Source organism: Oreochromis aureus, linkage group 9 (assembly GCF_013358895.1).
Source record: "Oreochromis aureus strain Israel breed Guangdong linkage group 9, ZZ_aureus, whole genome shotgun sequence".
NCBI classification, from domain to species: domain Eukaryota; kingdom Metazoa; phylum Chordata; class Actinopteri; order Cichliformes; family Cichlidae; genus Oreochromis; species Oreochromis aureus.
The window spans coordinates 24,563,219-24,583,673 of NC_052950.1; the positions used below are offsets into that span (position 1 = coordinate 24,563,219).

General features: G+C 42.6%; 1 protein-coding gene and 1 long non-coding RNA gene across 2 annotated transcripts in view; both read left to right on the top strand.

The window, feature by feature from the left end:
• The window catches only part of LOC116310336 (retinol dehydrogenase 12-like), a 124,464-nt gene that overhangs the window by 20,723 nt on the left and 83,286 nt on the right, over positions 1-20,455 (top strand). The gene's annotated exons all lie outside the window — the stretch shown is intronic.
• Positions 3,339-16,251, top strand: LOC120441812. The gene is made up of 3 exons (XR_005614306.1): positions 3,339-3,577; positions 8,814-8,923; positions 15,956-16,251. It is a non-coding gene; the product is annotated as an uncharacterized LOC120441812 (long non-coding RNA).

Sequence of the window (20,455 nt, forward strand, 5' to 3'; positions counted from 1 at the left end):
AGTGGTAGTCTTAGCAATTTCTTCCACATCAGCTAAACCTCCTGCAATCATAGTCCTTCCTGCGACGGCTCTAAAGTCTCCAAGGCAAAGCTCGTCTCCTTCTGTTAAGGTTCTTAACTTCCTTAACCAAGCTGCTCCTCCCTCTGTTATAGGGGCAGCTGCTGAACTAGGGCCTCTAGATCCCTCATCTTGTATGAACGATACACTGGTTCCTGCTTTGCTCCGCACATTAAGGGCATCTCCCATTCTAAGTTATCTAAGCTATTCTTAAAGTGCACCTCCTTTTCTTCAGGCTTCAACAAATTATATTTTCTAAACATAGACTGTCGTTTTTTTCTCGCCCTGCTATAGTCTTATCCTGACTCACCGGCTTTTGTTTTGGTTTTTCCGTCCGATACACAGTTTTCTGTGATCGCAACTTCATTCCTGCCATTTTGGTATCTGGTTGAGCTTCACAACCTTCCACACAGTCTGGCTCATTCTCTTCCTCTATCTCATCTTCTTCTTCAAAGACAGCCAAGTTTTCTTTCTTTACTCTCTCTTCTACTTTAATTACTCTTTGCAGAATTTCTGCCAGAGCATCTTTATCAGCTTGCACTTCTCCATAAACTTCCCCTATCCACTGAGGCTTTTCCATCCCAGCTGTCTTTACTGGCTGGGAATGTTCTTTTCTAGCTGGGGTAGGCAGTGGAGTAAACTCCAGCCTCCGAACCTCATCGGCTGGTGAGGCCGTCCCACCTGTTGAGGGGTAACAGAGATTCCTTTTTCAACTTTCCTGACCGATGGCTAAGTTCACAGTTAGGTGATCCTCAGCTCCAGGTTCCCCTTGTGTTTTTAATGGATCAAACTCCATAAAATCTACAGACTTGGGAGATGAAGTTGAGGGTCCAGCTTTGGCTGAAGCTGCTTCTCCCATACCCATAGGCTGTACCACCCTGGGCTGTGCACTAGGTGGCTGACCTGCTGCTGCTGCAGGAGTAATATGTACAACATCTGCAAACCCTCCAATTACTGCGCCCTGTTGTCCTTGTGGCCCTCTAATCTCTCCTCCTGCTAAAGACATTATGGGGAAAACATAAGGAGGGGTGGAGCAGATGGCGCCTGAACGACCCAAGGATGAAACGGTTGCATAGAGTCTACTGGGATTGAGATGGGTGTGGTGGCAATGTGTCTTCCGGTAATTCAGGAGAGGTGGGAGAGGGTTGGAAGGCAGTGCTAGCCGCATGCGCATGCTCCAGTTTCTCCTTTGCTGTGTTTAGCAAATATATTTGTCCTTCCAGTTTTTATTTTCCTGCTGCAATTCCTGAAAAGATTTCATCCAGGTGCGCACCTGTTCTGCATTTTCCAGTTTCTTTTCCTGTTGTGAGAGAAGTGAACTTACCTCTTGAGCTTGAGCCTCATCCTCTTTCATCCAACCTGAAATCCTTTACACATTATTATCCATTTACAGAGTTTTTGCGTGAGTTTCCTTTAAGAGTTTTATTTCTGCTTTGGTGTGTCTGTTCATTGCATGTGTTAATGTTTCCTGCTGCAGTTGCTGTAATCTCTTTGCACAGTTCTCCTTTCTTCTTCAAAAAAATAAGATGAAGAGGTTGTCTATCCTGCAAAGTTTTTGCTGAACTGCACATAATTTCTCAACATGTTTCCTTACAGCCTTAAATTCTTTATCTGCTATTTTAGTTGTTTTCGTGCAAGCCAAGTGGATGGCTTTGTTTAACTCTTCAAGCTGATCATTTAGTGGCTTATAGACTTTTGTCCACTAGATGTCCCGATTGAACTTTCCGCCATCTTGCTTTCAAAATGGCTGCTGTATGTGCCCGCCCTCGGAAGTTCCTTGACGTGACTTCCTATTTCTCTATCAGAAGCTCTGGGGCCAGAGAACAGACACTTCCTCCTTTCCGTCAGAAGTACGTGTAGTCGGCCACCCAGACACTTCCTCTTTTATACCTGCTTGATATACACAGTGACCAACACGGGGCCAGACAGCACAGCTTTTATTTCACAAATTTCTTAGAACAGCCACAGTTTTCAACACTTTAAAATAAGCACCCAACCGGCTGCAATTCTTGCTTTAAACACCAAACACAATTAATCCCACCACTTTCTATGCCAACTTCTAGTTCGTGGTAGTTATAGACAAGGCCTCAGTAAAAAGAAGAAATGAAGGCCGAAAATAAAAAGAAAAAATTGACTGCACCCAAATAGCTTCTTAACTGGCCAACTCACTCTCAAAAGGGCAACAAGCTGTTGAACTAAATCTACACAACCCCACAAAAACAGGGAAATCTGTGAGTCAACCAAAGCTGCCTGTACAACCAACTGGTGATCTGTATCCTCAGTCTCACAATATATATACAATTCCAAATATGTCAGCTCACCCACGAATGTTAAGTTGGCCGACACTGAAAAATAATGAATCATCTCCTTTCAATAGACTGAGATAATATAACACACCGATAATTCTTAACTAAACCAATATCTGGTGGTATGACTTTGATAAAATAAAAAAAAAAAATAAAAACCCCAAGGGATTTTACTGGTACAGAAACTCAACTTTGGCCTTCAGAGGTGGATTCCTCTCAGCCCTTTCAGTCAGCACTCTAAACTGCCTTAAACAATAACCAAAAACTCAGGGAGATGCTCCTCAATCATAAATGCCGAGAGTATAAGGATATAATAATTATCCTGTGTTTCCCCTGAACTACACCTATCATAAAGGATTCCTTCGGGAAATTAATCAACTCAAATCTTATAGACGTACAATATACCATGCCTTGTTATCGGCAGGGAAATTAAGCCTCCTCAATAATAAAATCTGCTTCTGAGGAGGCAAGGAACAACCACATAAGCTATTTCATAAATTCTCTCGGTATCTGCTGAGAGCAAAATAATATGACACAATATCAGTTATTGCTGAACCTCTCTTCTCTCTTCACTGTTCTGTTTCACCAGTTGGTCTAGGGCCTCTACTAAACACAAACAATTATCCAGAAAACTGGGGAACTCTATTTCAGTTAGACACACTGTTTTATAAAATGATACTCTAAGTCTGCTGTCTCACAGCAAACAAACACCTCCACTTGCACCTGTGCCGGCTCGCCTTGGATTACTGGCGCCAGCAAAACGGTGAAAGTAAACCCAGTTATGTCTCTCTGATCCAATGTAAAAACTCCAGTGTCTGTCTCGCCCATTCAATACACAGATCCCTTCAAAACAATATTACCATTAAAAGGAGAAGTAACCGCACCCAAATTTTAACTGCGCACTTTTCCCCAGCAAGAAAAGAACGGGAAAAGAGACTTTTACAGCCTCTCACACACCGAGCTGCAGCCGGCTGGCACTTTAAATCATTTCAGACAGTTTCTTACGTCACAGTTTCCAGCTGTACGCGTGGGTCCCAACAACCCGGATATACACACCGCGGCTCGTCTTTAAGAGACGTCAACAGGTCCGCGAATTCTCCAGATATATCAACAGAAACACAGCTTTTCTTGGGCCACGGCGGGTCCACAAATCTTTGCTGACCACGGCGGGTCCACCAATCTTCACTGACCACGGCGGGTCCACAAATGCACAGGTGATACTTTTAATCGTCTCTCATAACACACAATAACTCAATAACTCAAAAGTTTAGTTTCAGTTTCACTGCTCGGCTCGGCTTGCTGCAAAACCTCAAGCTCACGGCTGGCTTGAGTTTCTCTTATTTAAGTGTCTCCCTAACAATGATCCTCTGCGATCACCAGGGCTATATCTGAGGCCACAACTCTCAGCGGGGCCCCTCCCCTAGTATAATCCTAGGAAACGTCTTTCCCAGGGAGGGAGTTCTTCAACTCCTTGACTTTTTAGACACTTATAATCTCTTTATTCCTCTCTATTTCCTTAAACAACATCTCTAGTTACTTTTAGCTCAGTACTGCTTTTTCCAAGGCGACCATGAATGCAACACTATCTTAAGTTTCACTTTCGTTGCAAACAACGATTTTTATTTCAAACAAAACTCAAAACAGAGATCTATGGATAACCACTTGACTACATATTTTAGAATTATGTCCCAATCCAGCACAATTTCCGTTTAAGAGGTTTGTGCCTTACCTTTTTATATGTGGGCCCAGTAGTAGTCAAGCGATCACCCCGTGACGTCTGCCGTCCGATCACCCGATCTGGTCTCAACCTCCGCCAACAACAAACACCTGTAGCTCTTTCTACTGGTCTTCAGGTTGCCCGCATTCTCCACCAAAATGAAGCGAGATCGATCAACTGTAGACCAGACAACAAACGACGGAGGCACCAGACGAATGCAATCAAACGATGAGTTTATTAACACAGGAGAGGCAACATCTGCATATGTCGTTCTCTGACAAAAATTCATCAAAAACTGGTTTTATACCATAGAACATTAACGCCCACACATATACGTCAATACAAGTCAAAAATACATAGTTGACAGACATGAGCGCATCTTATACATTTTAATAACTATAAACAGTCATATAACTTCTCTTTTCTATAACACCTGCCTTTTAAGGTAATAAACTTCAAGCTTCGGGATCGTTAAAAGCTAATAATTGACCCTCGTCACCAATCACTAAGTAAACTGAATTGGCGCAGGTCTCAAAAAGAGAGCAGAAGACACTTAGGCCTTCGCTCAGGCCTGCCACTAAATTAATAAGTGTATTGTAAGCATGCATGCAATTAACCTGCTATGTTCTCATCTTCCTTCAACATGTATCACCTGGACATTCTCACCAGTGAAGCTTAAAACCCTCTTGGATAGAACATCAACTCTAAACAAGCACAGTTATGCATTGTGTATAGAATGAACTCAACCTGTGAATAAAAGGTCAATGTAATGACAAACATATTCAATGCATTATGAACCCCATAAGAAATATTACTGATAAAATAATGCTGTAGAACATGTTATTAATGCATTTATCATAAGGCAGATTATATGGTTACAGTAAAAGAATCTCTGAATCCTAACACTACCGACCCATTACCTGCCTCAGTACTACATGGAAGCTCCTGTCAGGCATCATATCGGCTAAGATGAACAGGCACATGGCTCAATACATGAGCGGGGCACAGAAAGGGATTGGCAAGAATACCAGAGGCGCAAAACACCAGCTACTGGTAGACAGAACAGTCAGCCGAGACTGCAAGACCAGGCTGACCAACCTGTGCACTGCCTGGATTGATTACAAGAAGGCCTATGACTCAATGCCCCACAGCTGGATACTGGAATGCCTAGAATTGTATAAGATCAACAGGACCCTAAGAGCCTTCATCAGGAACTCAATGGGAATGTGGCACACAACACTAGAGGCCAACTCCAAGCCCATAGCACAAGTCACCATCAAGTGCGGGATCTACCAAGGAGATGCTCTGTCCCCACTGCTGTTCTGCATAGGCCTGAACCCCTCAGTGAGATCATTAACAAGACTGGCTACGGATACCGACTCACGGAACGGAGCGGTTGTCGGCCACCTCCTGTACATGGATGACATCAAGCTGTATGCCAAGAGTGAGCGAGACATCGATTCACTGATCCACACTACCAGGCTATACAGCAATGACATTGGAATGTCATTCGGGCTGGAGAAGTGTAGTCGGATGGTAACAAAGAGAGGGAAGGTAGTCAGAACTGAGGGGATTGAACTACCAGAAGGCAACATTGCAGACATAGAGGACAGTTACAAGTACCTGGGGATCCCACAGGCGAATGGGAACCATGAAGAGGCCGCTAGGAAAGCTGCAACCACCAAGTACCTGCAGAGGGTCAGGCAAGTCCTGAGGAGTCAGCTGAACGGTAAGAACAAGATCCGGGCAATCACACCCACGCCCTGCCCGTGATCAGGTACCCTGCTGGGGTAATAGGCTGGCCAAAGGAGGAGATAGAAGCCACTGACATCAAGACAAGAAAGCTCCTTACCATACATGGAGGGTTTCACCCCAAGTCCAGCACCCTGAGGTTGTACGCTAAGCGGAAGGAAGGGGGCCGGGGACTGGTGAGTGTCAGCACCACAGTCCAGGATGAGACAAGAAACATCCACGAATACATCACGAAGATGGCCCCAACTGACAGTGTGCTCAGTGAATACCTCAGGCAGCAGAAACCCAAGAAAGAGGAGGAAGGCGAGGAACCATCATGGAAGGACAGGCCCCTGCACGGTATGTACCACCGGCAGATAGAGGAGGTGGCTGATATCCAGAAATCCTACCAGTGGCTGGACAAAGCTGGACTGAAAGACAGCACAGAGGCACTAATCATGGCAGCACAAGAACAAGCTCTGAGTACAAGATCCATAGAGGCTGGGGTCTATCACACCAGGCAAGACCCCAGGTGCAGGCTGTGTAAAGATGCCCCAGAGACAATCCAGCACATAACAGCAGGGTGCAAGATGCTAGCAGGCAAGGCATACATGGAACGCCATAACCAAGTGGGCGGCATAGTGTACAGGAACATCTGTGCCGAGTATAACCTGGAAGTCCCAAGGTCAAAATGGGAGACGCCCCCAAGGGTGATGGAGAATGACCGAGCTAAGATCCTGTGGGACTTCCAGATACAGACGGACAAAATGGTGGTGGCTAACCAACCGGACATAGTGGTGGTAGACAAACAGAAGAAGACGGCTGTAGTGATCGATGTAGCGGTTCCGAATGACAGCAATATCAGGAAGAAGGAACACGAGAAGCTGGAGAAATACCAAGGGCTCAGAGAAGAGCTCGAGAGGATGTGGAGGGTGAAGGTAACTGTGGTCCCCGTGGTAATCGGAGCACTAGGTGCGGTGACTCCCAAGCTAGGCGAGTGGCTCCAGCAGATCCCGGGAACAACATCGGAGATCTCTGTCCAGAAGAGCGCAGTCCTGGGAACAGCTAAGATACTGCATGAGGACCCTCAAGCTCCCAGGCCTCTGGTAGAGGACCCGAGCTTGAAGGATAAACCGCCCGCAGGGGCGTGCTGGGTGTTTTTTTATATATATATATCTATACAAACTACCTACAGATATAGATATTTTAATGCAATTGCAAAACGTGTGTGTGCATGTGCTGCATTGAAGACCCTTTTTAGAGTATGAGATTATAACCTTTAACATTTAAAGGAGAGTGCACTCAGTGTAAATTAATGTACTAAAATTAAAATTAAAGTCCATTTTGCCGCTCTATGCGCTACATCCCAAGATTGGCAGTTTTTATAGCATTAATCTTGTTTCTTATATTTAAAACAGTGTAACATTTTACTGTTATTTTTTTTTAATCTTCTTTGTACATTTTTATCACCTTTTTATGGTCATTATCTGATAACATCTCAAGCAGATGACATTCATAGGGATCATTTTGTGGAGAAGAACAGCCATGAGCGAGAAACACCAGTTTTTATAAGATAAGATAAGATAAGATAAGACTATTGATCCCATAGCGAGGAAATTTGTGTGTAGAAATGCATGAATTTCTATTGTAGGTGTAGATGTTAGCAAACATAAAATGTTCGTGTTACACAAGTGAACAAAGTGCTCATGCAATGCATCCTTGCTTACAGTGACTGTGCTCCTGCTAACTGCTCTGCAGCTGCCAAAGACAACAACATGGCAGAGAAGCTCTGGGAGCCGAGCTGCAGTTTGCTCTCTTTAGCGTGGTACTGAGACATTCAGAACTGAAAATAAAATCCTAGCAGTATATTCTGTTTCTTCACTACCTGATGATTTTACTGTTGCCTGCAAGGTAAAAATGTGCAGTTGTCATTATCTAAATTTGCTTTACAGTTTCAGATTTTTCTAACACTCCTTGTATGCTGAACCTGATGCTTTGACCGGTTTTCTGCATCATTGCCTGAGCACTTATGGCCTGGAGCACGCCAATCTTTAAACACTTCATTTTTGTCTCAACAACACAGCTATAAAACTTTATTCTGCACGAGTTACCGCGGCTCGCCCCGTGCGTGGGGCTGCACGGCGTCAACACATTAGCAATTTTAGCTCGTTAACATGTTGACATGGTCCAGGCCCACGCACAGGGCGATCCACGGTAACTCGTTAACGGAGATATGCCACGTTATTGCACTTATGGTGTTAACGTCATTTTAACGAGATTAGCACTGACAACACTAATATATATATTCTTTTTTTTTCTTCAAGTTTTTAGCTGAATGTCAAACATATGAAAGACTCTGAAGCGCATTTATATAGTAAAATGGTCTAACCATGCTAAATAAAAGATGCCCAAACGTGCACCAATGCACTCAAATGCAGGCCTTTGAACTGTATATTAATAAGTACATGAAGTGTGCTGAATAACTCTGTATCCATAATTTGTTGATCTACTGATTGTTTTTAATGTAGCACCTTTTTTGTCACAAACTGCAGATGATGAAATCCTCTTTATTTGAGAAAGTGTCCTAGATACCCTCACTCCAAAACCATAAAAAATTGAAACCACAAAAATAGTGGTTCTTGCGATTGGTATTGTGGGGGTTGTTGCAGTGAAATTGATTTTTTTTTAAAAACACACAACCAATTTTTAATCTGAAAAAGTTTACATTTTAGTAATAATAATGCTCTGTAGTTTGACACTCTCATTACAGACAAAGTCGATGTTTAAAGCCTTTGGGCATGCATTTGAAAAGATGAAAACTATTTATGAAAACTATTGTTGTTCATTATGAACAACAATAGTTGAAGGACACAGAAATTTTAATTAAAAATGTCATTTTAAATAAAATGACTGCATCACTGCATGCTGAGACATGATTAGAACCACAACATTAGTCTAATTAAAACACAATTAGTAACATGTTTTTTCTTTTTTTTGACTAGATGTAAATACAAAAAAAGCCAGTGCATAATGTCAGGGTTTGTCAACGGTTGTCAAGGCAACAGTGAAACAAAACGGCTTCTGCTCCACCATGCAAGACAAAGAATTGCTTGTAAGTACACGCATGTCTGCATAACTGGATTCCCAATCCCATAAAAAGTTGTTTAATGAAAACACATAATGGTTTGATTAAATTAAAACCCCAGTTAAATACATATAAACTCGCATAACCCCGAGCGCACATGAACAAGCAAAGGTGCCTATAGGCACAAATTGTGGTCATAAATATTTTGTACTTGTAAATCAAATGCGTAGTTTGGAACTGAGTTTTGTAACCTTGTAAACCAAACTATCTGAAAATGTTATGGTTGTGCATCTATAGATGAGAATTTGTGTGTGTGTAAGAAAGATTTGTGTTTGTAAAAACTATTTACACAAGTTACAAATTATTTTTGTTAAGGTCTGGTTACAGATACAAAGCAAAAAAACTAAGTGTTAAACTCTGAGCTCCACTTCCCTGGCTGTGTGTGACTTTCAACTTGCAACTACGAATTTTGACCCAATTTTTCTTTTTTCTTTTTTTTCATATTGGTCCATTTGATTGACCCTTTATTATAATTATGTATTTATTTTATTTTATTTTCAGTTGTTACAGACGGGACAGACATGATTGGGGGATAGGACAGGGAGAAAGAAAGAATGAAAGAAAGAGAGAGAGAGAAAGACAAAATAGAGGGGAGAAGAGATAGTGAGAAAGGGGGGAAGAAGAAAAAAAAAAGAAAAGCAAACAAACAAACAAAAAAGAAAAAAACCCACCTGGATCACCTGTCGAGAGAAGAAAAAAAACAGAAGAGAAAACAAACAAAAAAGAGCAACATAATAAATACAACACCATCACAATAAACTAGCTAACCGTAGATAACAGTAGATACTAAATATTAAATGTTATTGTGCAGCACGCAAGATCGACAGCGCACAATGTGCTTTGAGGTAGGAGCCAAGAAAGGTGTAGTTTGTGTCTGTGAACACCTGTGTGTACACCTGTGGATCAGCATGCTTGTATTCAAAAGGTTTCTCCATGTAACGATCTGCAAGGGAGTGTGGGGAGCCACAGAGGGGACCGAGTCCCAGGCCCAGAGGCCTGAGGGCGCCCCACCCCCCAGAAGGGGCCCAGCCGGGCCACAGGCGCCAGGCCCTGCCAATCGGCCACCAGGAGTGAGCCGGTACATATATGAGCACCCAGCCCCAGACACCAAGAACCACCAACGCACCATCATCTGAGGTCATCAGCCACCGGCAGGGAGTGTGGTGAGACAGACAGAAATAGACACTGTACACACAATCACACTCCCCAAACATACTCCATATCCCAGGTCCAGGTACCCTCACCCCCAGAGGGGCACCGTACCTAGACCCAGGAGATGCAACCCAGCTCCCCTGCTGACCCCAGTAGGCACCCCCACACCCTGGAACCCACCGGGGCAAGGGGGGCCCCAGGCCCATCCAGACTGGGGCTCACAGCAGCAGCACCGCCCAGCCCCACAGAGTCCGGGGCAGCCCACCTGACCCCACCACAGAGAAAACTGCACCTACCCCATCATCCACTCATCTCCCAGACTACACAAGACTATAGACACCCAGGTTGAGTTCATTCTCCACCTCTCCTATGTCTCTCTCCCACCTGCAGAGTGAGCTCCTGGAGAGACGAGACTTCCTGCAAAGATGTAACAGCCTCCCCAACAGTTGGGCCGATGCATCAGAGGTTCCCCGCACCAGGGCTGATCCCCCATGCGCCCATGCGCCCACGCGCCCACCCACAACCCTGGCGACACAATAACCAGGACCCAAGCCCCAAAGGCCCAGCCAGAGCCCCAGCCAGGAGGCGGAGCACCCCCAGACCCCCAAGCCCCCACGCCCGTCCCGGACCCACCCAGGGGCAGCCAGGCTACCAGGCCAGTAACCAACGTCCACCAGCACAGACCCTCCCCCATCTCCGCTGTACGCAACCACAAGGAAAACACCATCTAAGAGCCACCAGAGCCTCTAAACAGGTCATGGCAACAACCCCCGGGTTAGGCCCTCCAGGGAAAACGTCCCTAGGGAATCCCCAGACGCCCTAAGCCCGTCCCTACCCCAATATCAGCCACAATAGCGAAGGCAGGACCAAACCATGACCCCCCACCCCCACTAGGTGATGAAGCCGATCAAAGGAGCCCAGAGGGATTGATCAAATGTGGTGGCAGAGGCTGTATCAAGACTAATCTGATCTATTAGATGGATTTTATATTGGTTAGAATTAAGATTATTTTTATTTTTCCAGTTAATGAGGACCGTTTTCTTGGCAATGCATAGGGCCGTAAAAACAATGTGGGCTGTGTTTATATCTGTAGTGACCTCATCCAAATTGCCCAGCAAGCACACTAAAGGGGAGGCTGGAATGTTACATTTTAGACACTTTGATAAGTCTTCACATATCCCGTGCCAAAACTTCTGAACTGGTGGACAGAACCAAAGAGCGTGGATATAATTGTCCGGTGTATTGCCTTGGAAGACGTAAAGTCCATCTTGAAAATCCTATGACCAGTATAGTGCACTTTATGTAGTATTTTGTATTGTATTAATTGCAAACTGGGATTTCTGATCCATTGAAAGGTTTTTAAGCATATCTGAGACCAAAAGTGTTGGTCTAAGTTGATCGATAAATCCGCTTCCCATTTTACATTAGGAAGGGATATTGATTCATCTATTTTAGAAAGTGTTCTGTATATTTTAGACAATAATTTGGTGGTTTTTAGATTAAAAAATTGTACCACACTTGGTGGTGTTTGTAATTCAGCTTCACTGGGCTTAAATGTCTTTTTTACTATGGATTTAATTTGTTGATATTCCAAAAATCGTTTCTTGTTGATCCCATATTCCCACATAGCAAAATTGGTATGGCCCGGATCTGGCCCTCACAATGTGGTTACACATGGCCCACATACCGCAAAGAATGACGGCCCTTTGGTGGCCCAGATCTGGTTTGCCAGATGTGGCCCACACATGGGCCAGCACAAGGCCAGTTGCAGACACACTGCTGGCCCTGTGCTGGCCCAGAACAGTTTCAGCTCTGGCCCCAGATGTCAGCCTAATGTGTACCTTAATCAAGCCATGTAGTAACAACATGCGCCGGAACATAATAGTGCAAAAGTAACATGACGAAACTCTGTTCAGACACTGAATGGACTGATTCTTATATAGCGCTTTTCTACTCTCCCAGATTACTCAAAGTGTTCTATACAACATGCCACATTCATAAACTTTCTCTAAACTGAGTGCTTCTGAACTACAGCCACACACATTCGCACTCTTCACATGCAGACTGGAGGAGCCAGGGATCGAACCACTAACCTTCTGATCAGTAGGTGCCCTGCTCTACCTCCTGAGCTACAGCCACCCACCGGCAAAGGTGAGTAAACCGTCACTAGGTATTGGATAAAGTGTCCACTCACAAACCTGTCCAACCTGCATTTGAAACGTTGGCTACCATAGCAGTATAGTATTGCAACATGGTATTTGGGTCTTCTAACTAAAATAGGAAAATAGGAACATAAACAGTGCCATCATTGCCAGACCTGGCCTACATCTGGTTGACATACACTCTGTCATGACACCAGTTAGTCAGAAGTGCCAGCTTGATGCCAGATCTGGGCCAGACCTGTTTTCTATGGGCCTGGGCCACATAAACCAAACCACAATCGAGCCAGATATGGCATGCCATCACATAGACATATGCCAGGCCTGGCCCATATCTGGATGACATACCACTTACCAAGCCAGAAGTCAGCCAGCAGTGCTGGCTTGATACCAGATCTGGGCCAGACCAGCTTGCTATGTGGGTTGTATAACTAGTCTGTCAAACGAAATAAAGTCTGTTCCTTCCAATATATGTTCCAAGTATTTAATTCCTTTATAACTCCAATCTGGCAAGTTGATCATATTATTGTTTTGTAATATGTCCGGATTGTTCCAGATAGGTGTACATTGGCATGGGATTAATGAAGACCATGTCATTTTTAGAAACTCCCACCATGCTGTCAGAGAAGAGCTGATGTTGATGCTTTTAAAGCATTCATGTCATTTGATGTTTGATCTGATAAATGGTAGGTCTGAAATCTCTAGATTATTACATAGTGCCTGTTCTACATCTATCCAGGGTTCATCTAAGAAGGTGTGTTTTAACCATCTAGAGATGAATTGGAGCCTGTTGGCTAAAAAGTAGTGATTAAAGTTAGGCAGATCTAGTCCTCCTTTATCCTTGTTCCTTTGTAATGTTTTTAAGCTGATACGCGGGGGTTTATCTTTCCAAAGGAATTTAGAAATATATGAATGTAGAGATCTGAACCAATCTTGTGATGGCTTACTCGGGATCATTGAAAATAAACAGTTTATTTTTGACAAGACCATCATTTTTATAGCGGCGACCCTTCCCATGAGTAATATGGGTAGAGATTTCCATCTAGCCAGATCCCCTTCTACTGTCTTTAAAAGTGGGATGTGGTTTAATTTAGTTAATTCTGCAAGCTTAGGAGAGATACCTAAATTGATACCTAAATATTTAATATTTCCAGATTGCAGTGGGGTAGATGATGAATTATGGAAGGAGCAACTAATCGGAAGAACTGTAGATTTTGACCAGTTAATTGAATAATCTGAGACTCTTGAGAAAGAGTTTATCAATGCAATTACCCCAGAGAGATTGGCTTTTGAGTTTTGGAGAAAAAACAACACATCATCCACATAAAGGCTGATTTTATGTTATACATTCTTACATTTTATGCCCTTAATTGTTGTAGCCTGTCAATTGCTGCTGCTAGTGGCTCAATAAAAATTGCAAACAATGAAGGGGGGAGTGGGCATCCCTGCCTGGAATTATATAATATTTTTAACCAGCTTATGAAAGAGTTTCCACAACCAAATTTGTGTAAGGTTGCAAATAGAAATTTCCAGTTAACTCTGTCAAATGCTTTTTCTGTATCAAGAGACAGTATTATGGTTTCAGTGTTTTTACTGCATGAGTAATCTATTAAATTGAATAATCTACACATATTTGTTGATGAGTGCCTGCCTTTTATGAAACCAGTTTGGTCAGGATGAATTAAAAGGGGGGTTATCTTCTCTAATCTCTTTGAGAGAGCTTTGCAGATTATTTTGAGATCTACATTTATAATGGATATTGGACGATAGCTTGAGAGAAATACAGAGTCTTTGCCTGGTTTTAGTAAGAGACTAATATTTACAGAATTCATATTTGGTGGTAGTCTGCCATTTTCCTTGATTTCCTGCAGCATTCTGTTAAAAATTGGTGCCAGAACTGTCTAGAATTCTTTGTAAAATTTTACTGGAAATCCATCTGGACCTGGAGCCTTATTGTTGGGCATACTTATCAGGGCTGCCTGGAGTTCACCTGGTGTCAGTGGCGAATCCAGTGCCATTGCTTGGGTGTCTAATAATTTTGGAGTTACATTGTCGAGAAATTGATCAATTTCGTTTTTAGATGGGTTTATTTGTGGTGTATATAAAGTTTCATAGAAATCCCTAAAAATTTTTGTTTATTTTTTTAGGGTCATATATTGTTTTCCCAGATAAATCTTTAACAGCACATATAGCTGTTTTTTCTTTATTGATTGTTAACTGGTTAGCTAGAAATTGACCAGATTTGTTGCCGTGTTCAAAATTTTGCAAGCGAAGTCTTTGTGCTAAGAATTGAGTCTTTTTTAATTAATAAATTCATTTAATTCTAGTTTTGTTTCACGTATTTTGTTCAATATTTCTTGATGTTGGTGGGACACATAGGCTTTTTCTAAGGATTTGATGTTTTTTTCTAGTTCCTGAATATTTTTGTTTTCTTCTTTCTTCTTATGTGATGAGGAAGAAATTATTTTACCTCTCATCACAGCTTTCCCTGCTTCCCAGAGGACAGATGCTGATGTTCCAGGAAAGTCATTATAGCCTAAATATAGAGTCCATTCTTTTTTAAAGTATTTGATAAACTCTTCATCTTTGAGTAGTGATGTGTTAAATCTCCAATTTTTACTTGGTGTAGTATTCTTCTTATGTATTAGTGTTAAAGATACTGGAGCATGATCGCTGACAGCTATAGGGTGTATCTCAGTGTCTGAGATGTCACTCAGCAATGAGCTACTGACTAGGAGATAATCCAGACGAGAATAGGAGTGATGGACATGTGAGAAGAAAGTATATTCCTTACTGTTGGGGTGAAGGGAGCGCCATGCATCGCAAAGACCAAAGTCGCTCATATACTGTTTGATTATATTTGTGGACTGCCAATTGCGCTGAGCTCCTGCTGCATTAAGCCTATCCATTTCTTCATTTAGCCCCAGGTTAAGGTCGCCCCCAAGAACAAGTGTGCAATCTAGGTGTTCGGAGAGTGTACTAAAAAATCCGTGGAAGAGTGAGGGGTCATCAACGTTTGGACCACATATACTTACAATACATAGCTTTTGGTTAAGTATAGATAGTTTAACGATTAGGAATCTGCCCTCTGGATCTATAACTGTGTCGAGTATTGTATAATTAATATTTTTATGTATTAAAATTGCTACTGCTCTTTGTCTAGAATTATAACAGGCTGAAAACACATTAGGAAACTCAGGTGTTTTAAGTTCATTCAAACCTGTGACAGGCCTGTGAGTCTCTTGTAATAAAACCACCCAATTTTTCTTCCTTTAAGCTGATTGGTCAATGTCATGTCAATCACAAATTTAATAATCCAATCAGAGAACAGATGGGTTTGGCTGTTGGAGGGGTGCTTTACTGAGCTAGTTTTTATCTTTTTTACACACACACAAATTCTCATCTATAGATCCACAAACATAAAATTTTCAGATATTTTGGTTTACAAGGTTACAAAACTCAGTTCACAACTACGCATTTACAAGTACAAAATATTTATCACCACAATTTGAGCCCATAGGTGCCTGGTATAGGGGCAGATGCATGTGTACACGCACATACATGAACCCGCCCGGTGGGTGTGTGTGTGTGGGGGGCATATCACTACTCCTGTTTGTACACCTGTAAGAACACTTGTGTGTACATCTGTGTGTGAGCATGCTTATATTCATACGTGCCACCCATCTAGAGCTGGGGAGAGCCACGGATGGCAGTCACCCAGCAGCTACGGTGCAGTAGCCACAGGGGGCCACAGCGATGAACCTGCAGGATCCAGTGGCAGCCAGCTATGCCAGAGCAGGCTGAAACCCGGGCCCAGAGACCTAAGATCTGAGGGCCCTCCACATCCTGGAAGGGGCCCGACAGAGCCGGGGGACCGTGCTCCACCAAGGAGCCGTCAGGAGTGAGCCAGTACACACCCGAGCACCCAACCCCGGACACCGAGAACCACCAATACAGCGACGGGTGCAGGCACCAGCAAGTGATAGCGAGTGTGGTGGGGGGAGATAGGCCCTCACACAATGGGGGTGGGGTGGGGGGGTGGGGGGTGTCTCCCAAGAGAGGTGGAGTCTAAGACCTGACATATAGACAAAGACAAACTGGCCCACACAGACACAAACATAGATTCACACCCTCATGTCCACATATACAAATACTCACTGCTCACCCAACATGGAGACACACAGAAATGAACACTGTACACACACTGACACTCTCCGGGACAATCGGCCCCAGACCCAGGAGATGGTTCCCTTTACTCTGGGGGTGGAGATGAGCAGACCCCCCCCCCAGTCCTGCAGCAGCAGGGAAGGGAAGCCCACCAGCCCAGACTCCAACCACACGGCCAGCTCCTCCTCCCAGCCTTTCACCCTAAACTGAACAGGTAACAAATGGATAAATGGGCTAGAGTAAAGAGTACATTTTCTTTCTCAGATTGTGCAATGCAATCTAGAAACTAAATCAGATGAACAGTAAAGATATTTGTCATGAAGCAGTTATTTACATAAACATTTACTGCAGACATACTGTTCTTTTTGTGTTTGTTTTTTTCTTCAAATAGTTATGAGGGCTTCTTTATTATTTTAATTTCTGACCTTTATCTGTATCAGGCTTGTATTCTTTAACATTCAGATTAAAGCCCTCTAGGTTTTCAGTGGACAGATACCCTTGATTTTTTTTATAGTGAAGTTGTGAAATATGAAGCGAAATAAATGTCTTAGCGATCTATTTCGAGTTAAAATCTGTTAGGATGCCTGGGTCGTTGACCCAGGGCTTTTGAGTTTATTATATTATTTATCATTTCTAGTCTTTGGTTTCTTAGAGTTCCGTCTTATGGTTTATGTCTCTGTGTTCTCTAGTTGCTGTCTCCCCTGTCAGCTGTATCCCCTTGTCTAGTTCGCGTCTCTGTGTATCCTTTGTTGCTATATCCCCGTGTCCAGTCAGTGTCTGTGTCTGCCCTGGTCCCATGTCTCTGTTCCCTCTGTAGTGCCTGCATGTGAGTCTGTGTCTTTAGTTCAGTCTGTGTTATGTTTCCTGTTTTACTTTGAAAGTCCATGTCTCATGTTAGTGTATCTGGTTTTGCTCTCCTTGTCTCGTTAGTCCTGATTTGCCCCAGCTGTGTTTCCCTCCTGTTGCCCATTCCCTGATTGCTCCCTCTGTGTACTTAAACCCTGTGTTTCTTTGAGTCAGTGTCGCGTCGTCCCTCATGCTGTGTGTATCTCCCTGTGGCTCCCTGTGTGTGTTTTGTTAGATTCTTTTCAGTTTAGGTTTTGTAGATTTTCTTTGTTCAGCAATAAAGCTGTTTTGAGTTCACCGTTTTGTCTCCGGAGTCTGCACCTTGGGTCCTATTCCTGTCTGCACACAGCCGTAACGTGACAAAATCAGAGTTTTCTGTGCCACAAAAACGGATCACTTTTAACTTGACTAAATCACCCCGATGACTTATGCTGAACACATAAACTGGTCAGAGCAGGTTATGTGTTCAGGGTCTAATAGGTAATACCATGTTTTAAATGCAATATAGATTCTCTAGTGAGTGAATGCATCCTATATTTGAAACTTAGACGTGCATTACTAGCATTACGAATGAAGCTAAGCTGTAACGTTACAGCAATGTAATCTGTGCACGTTTTGTCACCTGAATGTCCTTGAATTCGTTTGGCATGTTTTTATTCTTGATTCTAATCTGCTGCCAAGTCTTGTTTTACACTCCTGGCAAAGCAGCTCCTAGAACACAGAATAGAATTTCCTCATTGTTACAGGAACATGTACAACAAAATTAAGTGCAATCTCAACAGTGCAAAAACCATTAACAGCAGTCCATAAACTATAAAACAACTATATAAGACATAAAAAAGACAAAAGCAACCTGTCTCCATTCTCTCAAATTACCCAATCCGTTATTACACCGAGTGCATTCAAGTGGACATTGTAGCATTTTAATGCTTTTTATAGCTCTCAGAGAAAAAAATGTTTTTCAGTCCCTCTGTCCTTACTTTAACTGCACTGTCTAAGAATTTAAAAAGTAGGTGACCAGGGGTAGATGTATCCATTATGAATTTTTCTGCCTTTTTTAGAATCAGAATCACTTTCATTGCCAAGTTTGTACACAGTGTCATGGTGCAAAAAAAAAAAATATATATACATGTATATTTAAATGTGTGTGTGTGTGTGTGTATATATATATATATATATATATATATATATATATATATATATATATATATATATATATATATATATATATATATATATATATATATATATATATATATATGTGTGTGTGTGTGTATATATATATATATATATATATATGTGTGTGTGTGTGTATATATATATATATATATATATATATATATATACAGGGCTCTAGACTAACTTTTTGACATGGGCGCACCGGTGCTCTAACTTTAAAAAATTTAGGCGCACCGGCACAAAAGTTAGGCGCACTCAAATTTTTCAACTGCATCGCTTAACACCGCAGTTTTACAAGTGCACTTTCTTTGGGGGAAGTCCATACACACAATATTCATTTCTAAATTATTAACTAACAAACTTGTGCTTAAATTGCTTTGTCAATATTGTAGAAAATGTTAAACTTAATCATCATCTTGGCTCCTCTGACGACCTGTTTGCTGCTGCCTGCTGCTGAAAGGCAGTGGGGAGAGGGACACTTGGGCAGTGCATTTATTGCAGCATATAATGTGTTTTCTGGATACACTGCTGTTTTTTCAGCATTCAAAGATTGATGGCACCATGTCAGAGCTGGCTATGAATTTCAGACGGATCAGTCCTTAACTTAACACAAAAGTTATCAATAGTTCTTTTCATCTTTTCTTATTACCCACAGCTACATCCACTTCTGTCGGGCCTAGGCTGCTCACTAGGGCTGGGTATCATCACTGATTTCTATAATCCATTCGATTCCGGTTCTCAAAGTCCTGATTCGATTCAATTTAGCCTCAGACAGTCAGAAATATTATAATTCTGATCATTTATCAGCACTGATATACATGAGACTTCATCAGAATTGTGAACATCACAGCAGATGCCTTTGTGTCAAAGTAACTGAGAATAAAACACAGAAAAACATGAAGGAGATTTTCCTGGTCTGGCGTTTTATAGCAGATAACCTTAAAAAATATTCTGCAATATTCTGCAATTTTGCATAATTTTAAGAAGTTTAAATTTCTTCAGTATTGAACAGCAGAAATGAGGCTTTCTTGTCCGAGGTCATTTAAGTGGAAAAAAAGAAAAAGAAAAGAAAAAGACAGCTGCCGACAGCGCTGTAAACAACGGTAGACTGGTGGGTAATAAGCGAATTAATAATGCAGAAAACAGAGATTTGAGACGGGAAACTGTTCTGGAAGTACAGAGAGAGAGAGAGGGAGAGAGAGCTGTGCATGAAGTGTGATTTTTATCGTGGTGGAAGCAAAACAGCAAAAGTAAGAGGGAATTCATGACGACATTGATCAAATGTGAAGCGTAGTTTGCTGCTTCTTTTGCTGCTGGCTCGGCGAATTTTGGTTGGAGAGACAAAACCTGCAGCTCAGAATCAGCGCAAAAAAGACGGAAACACAGCGCGGACCCGACGCATCAGAATCGCTAAGCTCCGACAGCGTGTCCGTGTTCGGGCCGTGGGGTGAGAAAGCCGAGAAAGACAAAGTTGATTCTGATGCGTCGGGTCCGCTCTGTGTTTACGTCTTTGTGTGGAATCCGTTAATGAATTGATATCGCTTTATTCAAGCTACTCACCTCTCTCTTCCACCTGCACTTTCAACTGGACCACGGCCAATCAGAGAGGTCCCGCCCCTGACTATCTCTGATTGGTTTAGTCCACGATAGGGGCATAATGTGTGTCTGTTGTTGACCACACAGAGTTGCAGAGATTTTTTTTGTTTGTTTGTTACCCGAAAATATTTGCGACCAAATATTTTTTTTTTTAGTCGCACCACTGAAAAATTTGGTTGCATTTGCGACCAAATTGGTCACACTCTAGAGCCCTGATATATATAATTAATTCCCCCTGCAGGCGGTCAATCCTTCAAGCTCGGGTCCTCTACCAGAGGCCTGGGAGCTTGAGGGTCCTGCACAGTATCTTAGCTGTTCCCAGGACTGCGCTCTTCTGGACAGAGATCTCCGATGTTGTTCCCGGGATCTGCTGGAGCCACTCGCCTAGCTTGGGAGTCAC